Source organism: Triticum aestivum, chromosome 1D (genome assembly GCF_018294505.1).
Source record: "Triticum aestivum cultivar Chinese Spring chromosome 1D, IWGSC CS RefSeq v2.1, whole genome shotgun sequence".
Taxonomy (NCBI): domain Eukaryota; kingdom Viridiplantae; phylum Streptophyta; class Magnoliopsida; order Poales; family Poaceae; genus Triticum; species Triticum aestivum.
Window position 1 is genome coordinate 297079663 of NC_057796.1, and position 12857 is coordinate 297092519.

The following is a 12857-nucleotide window of genomic DNA, read 5'->3' on the forward strand; positions in this document are numbered from 1 at the left end:
TGACCGTCGTGGCACGGCGACGGTTGTATGTAGGGATGAAACATTTTAGAAGTGCATCAGCTACGGTGATCGACAAACTTCTGTTCCAAGTAGCCCTTAAAACCACAACGATGAGTGAGGCCCTGTCCCTTGCTATTGATTTGAATGCGACTTCAGTTTGGATCATCTCACACTATTAAGAAGTGACCAACAATCTAAACAAGATGTACTCTATGATGACATATAGCGACACTTGAAGGAGATAAAGAAGATGAAAATTCATTCCAGATGGTCACTTTTGGCCATGAACGATGAGGGAAAAATAGCGACGCACATTCTCTTGTTAATTTTGCTACTTCCCTCGATAAGGGTAGGCATGTGTTAGTTTTTGGATCCTCTCGATCAGGCTTGTATTGTAATAAACATTATCAAGTACTCCCTCCGTTTTTTATTACTCTGCGCCTAAGTTTTTGCGGTTTTTTCCCAAATGCTCTGCGCGCTAGCCATTTCTCTGGTTTCCTTCCAATTCTGCCCCTGATTCTCAGCTTCCCACGTAACTAATGCATTAACTGCTAGCCAATCCGTTGCATGCAGCAGCAGCGAGTAGCCAATCCGTTCCATGTGTGGAGCCATCCCAAGCAATTAGTGCCGCAGTTAGCGTGCATGCAGGAGCGGGCGAGCGGCATGCAGAGCTGGCGAGCGGAACAAGCCAATCTGTTGCATGCGCTTATTTATAACGCGTCAGTTCCCAATACACACAATTAACAACAAAGCAGGGGCAAGCCAGTCCATAAAATTCTCACCAGAGCCCTCCTTGGTATCCGGGATTGCACTTAGGCGCAGACAAAATAAAAACGGAGGGAGTAATACATGCACGTGCAATCTGTTCCAGTGAGCAGCCAAGGCTCAAACCCGTGGCACGCGTGCATGTAGACCAGTAGAATATATTTCCTTTCATTTGGACTCGAGGCATGGATGGAAAAGGGCGTGTATCTACTCCAGCTAGACAGCTTCAATTGTTTTTTAGAGAATGTTGGCACTTTATTGATTAATGAACATCATTAGCTAGTTCATCGCGGATGCAATACGGAATCACACCACGATAAAAACAATTTATGTTAAGCTCACAACTATAAGCTAACTTATGTTCAAGTAAATTTAAAACCATGAAAATCATGAAGGAAATTGCAATCCTTAAAACCAACCGTCAGGGTCTTGATGTCAGAAACAACAACCCGAACACTTGATCGATCTTTGACCGTAGACTTGATCCTTTTCACCAAAGAGAAGCAATCTGAAGCTAGAGAGAAACTCATGTACCCTTCAGCTTGGTAGACATCCAAATCATGCCAAAATGGCAAGAGCCTCGAAAAGTTTAGGCTTAGTAGTATCTAGGTATTGACCATTGCAAGCAACAATATAATCTCCATCATGGTTCCTGACCACAACCCAATGCCTATCCAACGAATTAAGGGAAATATGTGCAACGTCAACATCGACTACTACCGTAGCTGGTGGTGGTGGATCCATTGGAGAGTTGTTGACATGGACTTGCGCCTAGGAGCAGGCTCGGGCTTCGAGCAATGTTGCAAGACCAACTGGACATAGCTTGTATTATTGAAGAAACTTTGCTGGGATCCCAAGATGCACCATTGCCACGGGCATCGTTCCCCAGTTCCCAGATGTGCAATATGGTGATAGTCGTGAATGTAGCATGAAGCTTTGATTCACAAGAGAGGAAGTCCAACAACCATTGTCGGGCATTCAAAAGTTCTGTTATGCACATACGGATGTTGAAATCATCTTTGGCACAACTTCAAACTGAATAAGCTAAAGGGTAGATCAGAAAGAGGTGCTCTATGTGCTTATCTTGGTTGCAGAAAGAGCATCCGCTGCCAGTTGGCGACTCACCAGCTAGTGACCGGAGGGCAGACATTCATGCACAAAACGACACAAAAAATCTTCATCTTGGTTGAAAAATTAATAGTCCACAATGCTTTCCAATCCATCTCTTGTACTTGGAGATTGGATGTCAGTCCTTGACCTTGTCCACTCCTAGAGGAGAAGAACGACTTACCTCAGGCTAGATTATACCCAGACTTGACTGAGTAGAGGCCAAACTTATCACGTGTCTGGGTTAGAAAATCATCTCCACCATATCGGCTAATCGAGTTGCAAAATATGGTTAGCAATCTCTTCAGAAAGAAGCTCTGCATGATTTTCCTTGTCCCAAGACACCAAAGTCATCAAGAATTGAATTGTAGTACCATCTAGGATAAGGGGTTTGGAGCCGAAAGTCTAGGGGATATCTCCAATTGTTTTGCGCGATGCAAGAGCATCTCTAGCCCATCTCCATAATTCAGCTCCCCGCTCTATTCTTGTCCTTTAATGCCCGATATTTTAGGGAATTAAACTTTTCCCATCTAGCACATACCCCGAAACTTAATCCGCCAAATAATTTTCCTTTGCCAATTCATCCAAACTTTTGCATACAAACTCTATTTGAATATATATTTTCACAACATATTAATTCAAAACTTAAAAGTTTAAATACACACAATTCAAATACATATCAAACGTATTGTTCTAAAACTTAACCATTCAAATTCAAACACAACAAACGTCCAAATGAACTAATAATCCAAATAAAACTTGATAAAAACACAAGAATCAAGTGCTATGAAGTTGTCAACGGTGCTCCACAAGATCTTGGAGTTGGTTGTGATCTTATTGGTTCTCAATGCTTGGATCCTGTTTGGGTGACCTTCCGGCTCCAGCATGGCACCATTGTGGAGGAACCACAAATTTTCTGGGTCATTTTTCTTGTCCTCGATGATCCTGTTATGTAAGATAACACATGGTCATGACCTGCCACATGCTCCGGGGCTTCCAATACTCAGCATGACCATAGACAAACGCAATGCTTTTTCGAAGCACACCAAAACTCTGTCAACATCCTTTCTAGAAGATTCAAAGTGAGATGTCTTTTTGCCTTGATGTAAGGGCAACTTCAACAAACAGACACATTTCGTCCGCCCGCATCTGTTTGGGTCCGCATGGACAAAAAAAATCCCAAGGGAGAGTGACATGGGTGCTACGCCTCAGCAACAACACTGCATCGTCGATGTGTACTACGCGGCAGCCGCCGGTGATCCACGAGTGCCCCAGCAACAATGCACTTCAGGCGGCCATGGTGGCGTCCACCTGCAAAACACCAAAGGCACAGTGTGCACTGGGCCTGATGGCCGGGGGGTCGCCGGTGTTACATGCCAACTCCGGCAGGTGGTCATCGCCCTCGTGCTTGATGCTTGACCGTAGCAAGAGTGGAGGCGCACGAGCCCGTGAAGCCCTGGAGAGCGTCGTCGTGGTAGGGCTAGCCAGCAGCACGGGAGGACCTCGGGCGGATCAGCTGTCAAAAGCTTGCGGCGGCACGGATCCATGGCGCTTGAGCTCTGGGGTGGCACGGAACAAAGCGTTGTCTTCGTAGATCCGGCGACTCTACGGGAGGTGGGGAAGGGAGGAATGCAGGGGGAGGAGGGCCGCCGACGACCATGTACCTTCAACCGACCGTAGCTCACGGCGGCGCCACCTTCGGCCTTCTCGCCGGGATCGAGGGTGGGTAGTTCTACGAGGAGAGGTGGCTCGTCCGGCTCGCAGTCACAGAATCCGATGATTGCGGGGGAGCCGCAGTGGGTTGATCCGACAAGGAAGAAAGCACCAGGGGGTGGAGGTGGCCGCGCAATAGGAAGGGTAGGGCGACGACTTGCCATGGGTAGGAAAGAAGGTGGGGAGGCTCTTGTGGGGAAGAAAGTGTTGGGCGGGGCATGGCCAGGGCGGGGCAGCGCAACGTAGGTAGAAGGTGGCCGAGGCATGGTGAGGTTGGGAGGAGCTCGCAATGGAAGGAAGGTGGTTCACAGGGGTGGAGGGAAGTGGTTTTGTAGTTCTATTTTTAAGAGTAAGGGGTTTCAGAGTGGTTAGCATATGTGCACTCAGGCTGTTGGGCCCTTTGGTCGGTTCGGGGGATTGGGTAGTTTCGGAGGTGTTTGTAGAATAAGGTCCACTTTTGTACAAGATGTAAAAGAAAGGTTTACTTTCGTACAACATTCTACGGGAATATCCATGAATTGCAAGAGCAACAAAAACATTAAGAGCATTCTAAGTCTAACAGCCAGCCATCACATCATCAGTCGGCTAGATGCCCTAAAAAAATGGGAGTGCCTAAGATGTTACTCTTCGTTCCCAGACTCTTCCTTTGTAAGCTTGATCATGTCATCAATCCTTACAGTAGTAATGGCCGCTTCAGTGGTGAACTGCAATAGAAATGAAAATTGGTGAAATAAACTCAAAAATCACAATCCCATCCCATGAACATAAAGGCAAGTGTACCAACCTGAATAATCTTTACTTTGCTCATTGCTGGCTCAATTACGCCATATTCAAGGTTGTTGCGGACGATTCCTTTCACAAGGTCAAGACCCATGCTGCAGAAAGTCAAATCACATTTACGAACAGAAGATGTGCAACAGCCATAAAAGAACAGCAAATGGCAAATATAATGAAATGTTCCAAGTTACAAATGGATTCTAGATGGTAACTATTACTTCCTCTATCTGAAATTATAAGTTGTCTAGCTTTGCATTAAGTCAAACTTCTTTAAATTTGATCAAATTTGTAGCAATGTATATCCATATCTAAAATATCAAAAAAGTATATTATAAAACTGTACTTTATGGTGGATATAATGGTGTTGTAAATGTTGGCACATTTTTATATAAATTGGGTTAAACTTACAGAAGTTTGACATCTTATAAGTTGATGAAACGGAGGGAGTAACTCAGAAACAAGGCTGGGAGTGGAACTTGAGACGGTACATGCAAAGAAGTAAGAGAAACCAAAAGGGTAACTGTTTGCATCTTAGTTACGCATATCCTAAAAATTATCACTTTGTTCTTTTATGGAGGTTGGTTAATCTAAAACGCACCCACAGAAGTTTACAATGCTCTAGAACTATCGTCTTTATGTAGTAACAACATATTCTTCTAGCGTGGTCTTCAAAGGTCTGATAAGTAATGAAGATGATAAATTCTGTAGTTACCTTGAATAGTGTTGCTTATCAGCCTTTGTTTGAGCGGTATGATGATATGCCCTAAGCTTTGCGACAAGCTCAGTTGCATCCTTTGCAGCATTAACAGAAAGAACCTGCCATGAAAAGATGACGATTCTAACTAATATGATCTGCGGCTAATTCTGCAAGTAATAAATCAAATATAATTGATAAAACCTTTGGGATAATTAACAATGATTCTGCAAATTCAGCAATCGCAAGTTGTTCCCTAGAGCCAAGAGTAGTAGCGAGATTCTCCAAGTACACAGACAATGCAGCTTCTACTGCACCACCACCAGCAACTACCTGAAAGACCGAGGCATGTTACACAATGCAGACGATGATAAACTTCTGCGCTCAAAACAAAAATACAATGCTTGTTTTACATGTCAGAAGAAAATGATGCTTTGAAGCACTTAATTGACTGTCTACCAAGAAGTTTAATGATATCAACTTTTTAAGGAATGCTTTAAACAGACATCGTGACTACAGCATTAGTTGCTCATTTAAATGACGATTCTTTTTAGGAATATTACAAGGTAAATTTTCAATGTTCCTGTTCTCCTTCAAGCATGGAAACATTATTCTAGAATTAGGGACTGCTGCTACAGGAAACATGGCCTCAATAAAAGATAAATACTCCCTCCGTTTCTTAATATAAAACGTTTCGGCAAGCTAAAATTGCTTGCCAAAACGTCTTATATAGTGAAACAGGGGAAGTATTAAATATTAGAATCAGGCAGCACCAGCTAGCAGTTTAACCGCAAGCCACGCAAAGAAACAAGAAGAATAATACACAGGTCTAGTTAACGCTATCACGTCCCATAATTTCTAGTTATGACAACATCATTATGTTCATGTATTCATCCAGAGGGAGCCAACAAGGAACAGTGGCAATAAGTTGTACCATATTGGATTCCAGTGTTCTCTTCACAATGCAGAGTGCATCGTGCAAAGACCGCTCAATCTCATCTAGCAGTAGTCATTCGCTCCTCTAAGTATAATTGAGACCTGCACAAAACAAATGCAAGTGTGATGCAAATTATAGTTCCCACTCATATCATGACTAGGTCAACATTGGCAACAGAAAATACTAACCGCACTAGTGTTCTTTGTGCCTTTCACCAGAATTACATCATCGTCGGCAATTCTTTCTTCCACAACTTCATCAGCATGTCCAAGGAATGATGGATCAAATGTTTCTTCACCTTCCATGTCAGCAAAAGTACTCAGCTGCACTTTCGCACTTCATTAGGATGTTGAAGTTCACTTAGGATGAAAAGGCTAATCTTATACTTATTTCTCAGAAAAACACGGATAAAATATGCTGGAGTCAATAATTTTCTGTTATTTGCATCAACTCCACCCCAGATGATATACAATTTAGCACCTCAAAGTTCTTATGCTAGATTAGCAAAGCATACTCAGAAACTGATGAAAACCATATAAACGTAAAGCAATGTTGTGAAGGCATTTGGTTCAGATGATATGTTGCAACATTGCCTTAATCTCTTAAGCACAGATCGCTCAACTTTACTACAATTGCAATCACAAGTAAGTTCATGAGATCGAAGTCAACAAGTCATGAATGAAATTAAAAAGAATTACAATATTGAAATACTTAGTACTGCTTCATCATAGCTATGAAAAGGTCCTTACCATTGTTGCACCAGTTGCCTTGGCAACATGACGCAAATCCTCCTTACGCACACGCCTCACCGCAATTGCTCCAGCCTCAACAAAGTACTGAAATGATGTATTATCACACACACAACAGATTTAGATAGTAACAGGAAGAGACATCTACATATACCCCAATAATACATTAGCTCCTTTTGAAATCATCAGTTCGATTCGCTCTTTTTGAAATCATCAATTCAGTTTAACCATGAAATGTATTTTTTAAGGAGGTAGAAGTCAGATCTAGCACTCAGGAATTGATCGAGATACTATCTAATGCGTAGTCCAGAAATTTCTTGATGCCCGACCTTAAACAAAACTAACAGTAACTAGGTAGAATATCAGCAAAAACTGACCACTGAAAGCAAAGAAATTACGTAAATAGTTTCTGCTACGGTGCTGGGCACTATATATACCCAAAATCATATTAAAAATAGGTAAATAAATAGATTATGCTTGAATAATAAAAGCATACCTTCAATGACATATCATCAATTCCCTTGATGGTCAATACAACATTAGCACCGGCCTTGAGAATTTTCTCAATTCGCTCCTTTGTTATGTCAGATTCTCTGCCAAAATAAAAGTAAGGTATTCGGTCCTCTTGAAGATCGTAAAATATAAAATAAATTGCTTTCAAATCCAATGACAGAAGGCATGGGGATCCAGCATAAGAAATGGGGGAAAATATGCTAAAAGGTCAAAGTAGAGTATAGTAATTGCTGATTCATTCAGGAGATAACAGCAAGCAGTGAGAATGCAGTGCAAAACTGAAAATGCACATACCTCTGACGGATCTTCTCAAGTTCTCTTGTATCAGATACAAGAACTTGAACGCCCATTTGCATTTTTGTCTTCTGGAGGTTAAAATCAAGACAAGCGATTTTAGCAGCCATTACTTTTGTAGGCATTCCTTGAGCTGCGCGGCCTGTGTTCAGCGCATAACCATTGAGCAGGTAACTTTCTTTAGCGCTTTTACCATGAGCTTTCAAAATATTAATGCTCTGCAGAAGAAAGAAACTATAATTATAAGTAAACTTTTAAGAAATATATCAGAATGTACTTTAAAGAGGACTCGAAAACCATGTCCAAATAGAATCATTTAGATGAATCTCAAAAACATAGACAGCACGATGCTAAGGCATAGCTAATACATAACGTGACAAATTGGTATAATAGATGTGCCTACAGTGCCTACAGTGCCCAACATTAATATAGGAGATAACATCTAAGCCTGTATTCAGAACGAAGCAACCGAGTTAAAGACAGTTTTCACGAATTTTCTTTCGATGAAGTAATACAGTAAGTTTGTAACCTAATGCACTTTACTTGGCTTGATTGGATACTTCACTTCTCCCTTAGCATTTGTAGTCTTCACAGCTTGAACTGCCTCGACAACCTATAAAACCATAGCAGTTCATTTAAATAGCATGTAGTTTGGGGCAATGTTAACGTAAAGACAGCTGGACCGTAACATTTGGCTCCAGGGATGACTAGTTAGATAAAAATATCAGACGACAGCAAACCATAGCACTGGACAGAACACCTCAAAATACATGCATAAACTAAGAACTTACTTTCTCGTCTAAAAATACTTATTCTAGAGTTAACAAACACCACTGATCAAATATACAACAAGCATAATCAAACATAACAACCATACAATCAAATTCCAAAGTTTTACAGTAGAAAGACAAGTAAAAAGGAGGCATGATTAAGAAACCTGAAGTACACATGACCATATGAACTTACCAGATTTGCGAAGAAATCACTGTCGCTGTGAATCAATTTTGAAGACATGCTAGTTTTTGCACAGTTAACAAGGGAATCTTTTCCAAGTTTATCAACCTGAAAGTATATGTCAGCAAGACAATAGGCCTTGAATCGAGCAGCAAGATGAGGTCATTTGTTCAGCAGGCAACATGGTTTTACCTTGACAGAGAGCTTTTCTTCGACATACTTGCAAGCCTCACGCATAGCAAGCTGATAGAATATGAAGGTGAAAAAATGTAAGAGATGATGTGACTTCAGAATGGTCAATCAAAATTAAAATGCTAATGCTGCTAAAATAAAGATTACAAAGCTCACCCTGTAGCCACTAATAATTGAGGTCGGATGGATTTTATTCCTCATAAGTTCATTGGCTCCCTGGTAAAGAAAATAGTACATTGTAAATTTGTATGCATAACGCTTGGGAAATTCATAGAGAAGAAAAGCCTGCCGCTAAAGCTCCATTTCATACCTTGAGCATCTCTGCAGCTATGAGGACAATAGATGTTGTTCCATCACCAACCTCCCGATCTTGGAGCTCGGCCAACTCAACAAGAACCTAGCAACGAATGGACCCCCGAAAGGATAAGCACGAAGTAGCAACAGAAGCAAAAGAAAAATGGGAAGCTTTGGCTAACAGGCATCACCTTTGCAGCCGGGTGCTCGACTTCCAGCATCCTCAAAATGGTTGCTCCATCATTTGTGATTGCAACATCACCAATATCATCCACCAGCATCTATGGATACGCTAAATTAGTTCATTCCAACAATGACTTTTTTCGAACCATGTTTATTTTCAAAATTACTGTGGATGCACTACCATCTAACGTCACTGTTCGTTATTAGATTACAGAAAGCACATCTACATCTTCATCATCACTGGCAACCAAGTTTGTGGGTGAACTACATCCACACCAAACAAGCAACTCTTGCACCCACATTCCAAGTATCTGACACGCAGATCATAACTTCGGATCCTACTCATAAAGCAGCAAGCAATGCGCAACCAAGTACCTGGCACCCCATCACTGTAATCGCAGAAGCACAATTAAACACACGTGCGCGCTCGGACGGCTACCCATGCCACTAGATCTTACGGACCCCGCGCTACTCCGCGGGATCTGGCGCTGATGAGTCGGACGAGCAGGAGAAGAGGAGTATTACCGTTCTGCGTGCGGACGTCCTGACCGGACTGGCACTCGCCCAGGATGTCGAGGGTCTGTGCCGTGATCGCCATGGCGGCGGCAGCGGAGAGTGAGGACTGAGGACTGAGGCGGCAGCACTGGAGGGTTCGAGGCGGAGCTCGGCGATGGAGAATGGGTTTTTGCTGCTGCGATTTGCGTGGGAGCAATGGGGTTAGGGTTCAACTCTCTCTTGGCTGGGCAATCTCCTTGACTGCATAGTTGTCACGCCTGCAGTTCAGGTACTATCTGAACCTGAACATGCAGCGAACTGAAGATGAACTAGAGTCCAGCAGCGCAGTTGGGCCTTGGGCCGCGTCTTCCTGCGAGGGCCCGTACTACTTAAGCGTGTGTACTTCTCAAAAAAAAAAAACTTAAGCGTGTCTAAGGCTCTAAGCCACTGTTAGGATTTATCGTTAAACGCCTAAAAAAAGGATTTACCGTTGATCAGAATTGAGAAGCTCTTCTAAAAAATTTAGAATTGAGAAGCAAATCCTCACCCTCTTTTGCTCAAAAAAATAAATAAATATCCTCACTATCTTTTGCTCAAAAATAAATAAATAAAAATCCACACCCTCTCGTTCTCTCTTCTCAATTGATCCCCTTTCTCCTCTCACCTACTCCCTCTCCTGATTCCCATACCACGGGACATTACAATCCGCTGATCTCATACTTTCTTTGTTGATCTATAAAATCCATCGTGCTAGGGGCGATTCATCTCGGTGAATTGCTCGAAATCTTGCACGGGGTGAGATCCGGTTCGGAGCGAGACGATGGCGCCACCATCCAAACCATCTGCCCAGACCCGCCACTTTCTCACCGCCATGGCCAAGGCCACCGATCAGTTGAAGACGCTGCTCAAGACGGTCATCCGCCACCTCGACGCGAACCAAGTCACCCCCGACCAGCAATTTCAGACGTAGCTCGCTTACAACGAGCAGATTTCCCACGAGCTCAAGAATCTGGCCTAACAGATCGACCTTACCCAAGCCGATGTCGATGAAGCGTGCAAATCCACCCCAACCATTGATCATGCAGCTGTTGTAGTGGTAGGTGGCACCTTGACATCCAACATGACCGCGTTCATGGGCTCCTCCATCCACTCACCTATTGGAAATATGCCCTAGAGGCAATAATAATTGTACTATTTATTTTCACGTTTATAATTAGATATATTCTATACTATAACTACTATGGTTCTTGAATATGTGATTCAGAGAAAAACCCATAAGCACATGTAGATTAATAAACAGTAAAACATGATTCCTAGTCTTACCTCTGCGACTAACTCAAGTGTTGCATGATAATTAGGTTATCCTAATCATTGGCATAAGTTAAGTGTAACAAAGATGTTGACAACTTTGCAGGTATGAAGTTAGTAGAACGATCATATTGAATTGATCCAAGTTGATTGTTATATTTAGAGATGTTATCGTCGCAAGTCTATACTCAATAACACAGAGAGTTAATATATTCTTAGTTCCTTAGACCATGAGACTATCGAGTCACTTCATACCAGACGATGCACTTAGGTGTTGTTCCAATGTTATCCATTAAAGGGATAATACTTCGGGTTCATCGAATAGTATGGCAAGGGGTTAGGTACCGCGGTGTGATGAAATCCATCATCGTATGAGTGTCTTGCTCACAGGGATGCCGAAACACGACAACGAGAAGGAAGAACAAAACCGATAAAGAGACCGGTATAGTGATCATGTGTATGACTCACCGGGATACCGATAAATCTCACCTCGGGTTCGTAAAGTATTGTGATGCAAAAGGAATAGCACATGATAACCTCAAATATCATGTGTGTGAGTATAGGGCTCAAGATGGATGTTCACGGTTCCGCTGTTGATCATTGAACAAAAGGAAGCTTTGTTCATGTCATATTCACCGAACCTACAGGGTCGCACGCTTAAGGGGATTACAGTTTGTTGAGTTATATTGGAGTTAGAAATATGAGAAAATATTACCAGCAAAGTTTATGGAATGAAATAAATAGTTTTCAGATCAACTGGAAGCGTTTCGGGGTTACCGAAAGGGCTTCAGGGAATACCAGGTAATGTTGTATAGGCGTAAATAGTTTCCGGGGGGGCTAATATAAATATGAGAGGGTTTTGCTAATTACCGGGAGCTCCCTGGGATTTATTTAGGGGCTATGGGCTAATTTAATTAGCTAAAGGCCACATAGGAGAAAGTTAATGGGCCCTAAGGGCCCGTTAAGGTTGGGGTGCTCCCCCTAGCTTGTTAGACAAGCTAGATGGGGCTAAAAGGAGTTGGAGGAGGACTCCTCCTCCCTTGGTTGGCGCACCAAGGGGAGGATGCCCCTCCCCAAGTCGCCACCCCTCCTACACCTATATATATATATATATATATATTTGCGTGAGGGGGCGCCCCGCTGGAGACACAAGTCCCTTTGCTCCGGGCACCCCCCCCCCCCTCACATCCAATTTGGGCGAAAACATCTAACTTTACTGTGTGGGCTCAATGGGCAGATTCTAGGGTTGAGTATAAATACAAACTTTGATGACCCACAAGTACAGGGGATCAATCATAGTCCTCTCGATAAGTAAGAATGTCGAACCCAATGAGAAGCAGAAGGAATTGCTGGGCAGTTTTCAGCAAGGATTTCACTACAGGTGTTGTGAGATAGTTTTGATAGATAGTTTGATAGCAAGAAAATTAGTAGTGGGTAACAAGTAACAAAGTAGCAAGGTGTAGCAAGTGGAAAAATCCTCAATCGTGCTAAGGACAAGCCGGTGGTATTTCTTATAGTGATCAAACAATCTTGGGAACACACGGGAATATCGTCAAGTTATTTTCACCACGATTCATCGACTTAAGTTCATTGCCTTGATAAGTTTTATGTGGGTGGACCGGAGCAAAGGCACTGTTCTTACTTGAACAAATACCTACTTATGAATATACCCTCTGTGCAAGCATCCACAAATACAAGAGAAGTAATTAAGATAAATCTAATTATATAAACTGGGGCTTAGGTTTCTATCACTCCTGTAACCCATCATCTACTAATTCCATGATGCCTTCCCCTAGGCCCAAACATGGTGGAGTGTCATGTAGTCAATGTTAACATAACACCACTAGAGGAAGAAAAAACATAATATCAAAACAATGAACGG

At 42.5% G+C, this 12857-nt stretch overlaps 1 pseudogene; it reads right to left on the minus strand.

Annotated features, from left to right (window-relative positions):
- Positions 1-4006: 4006 nt before the first annotated feature.
- LOC123168676 (T-complex protein 1 subunit alpha-like) lies at positions 4007-9935 on the minus strand (annotated as a pseudogene).
- Between the last annotated feature and the right edge of the window lie 2922 nt (positions 9936-12857).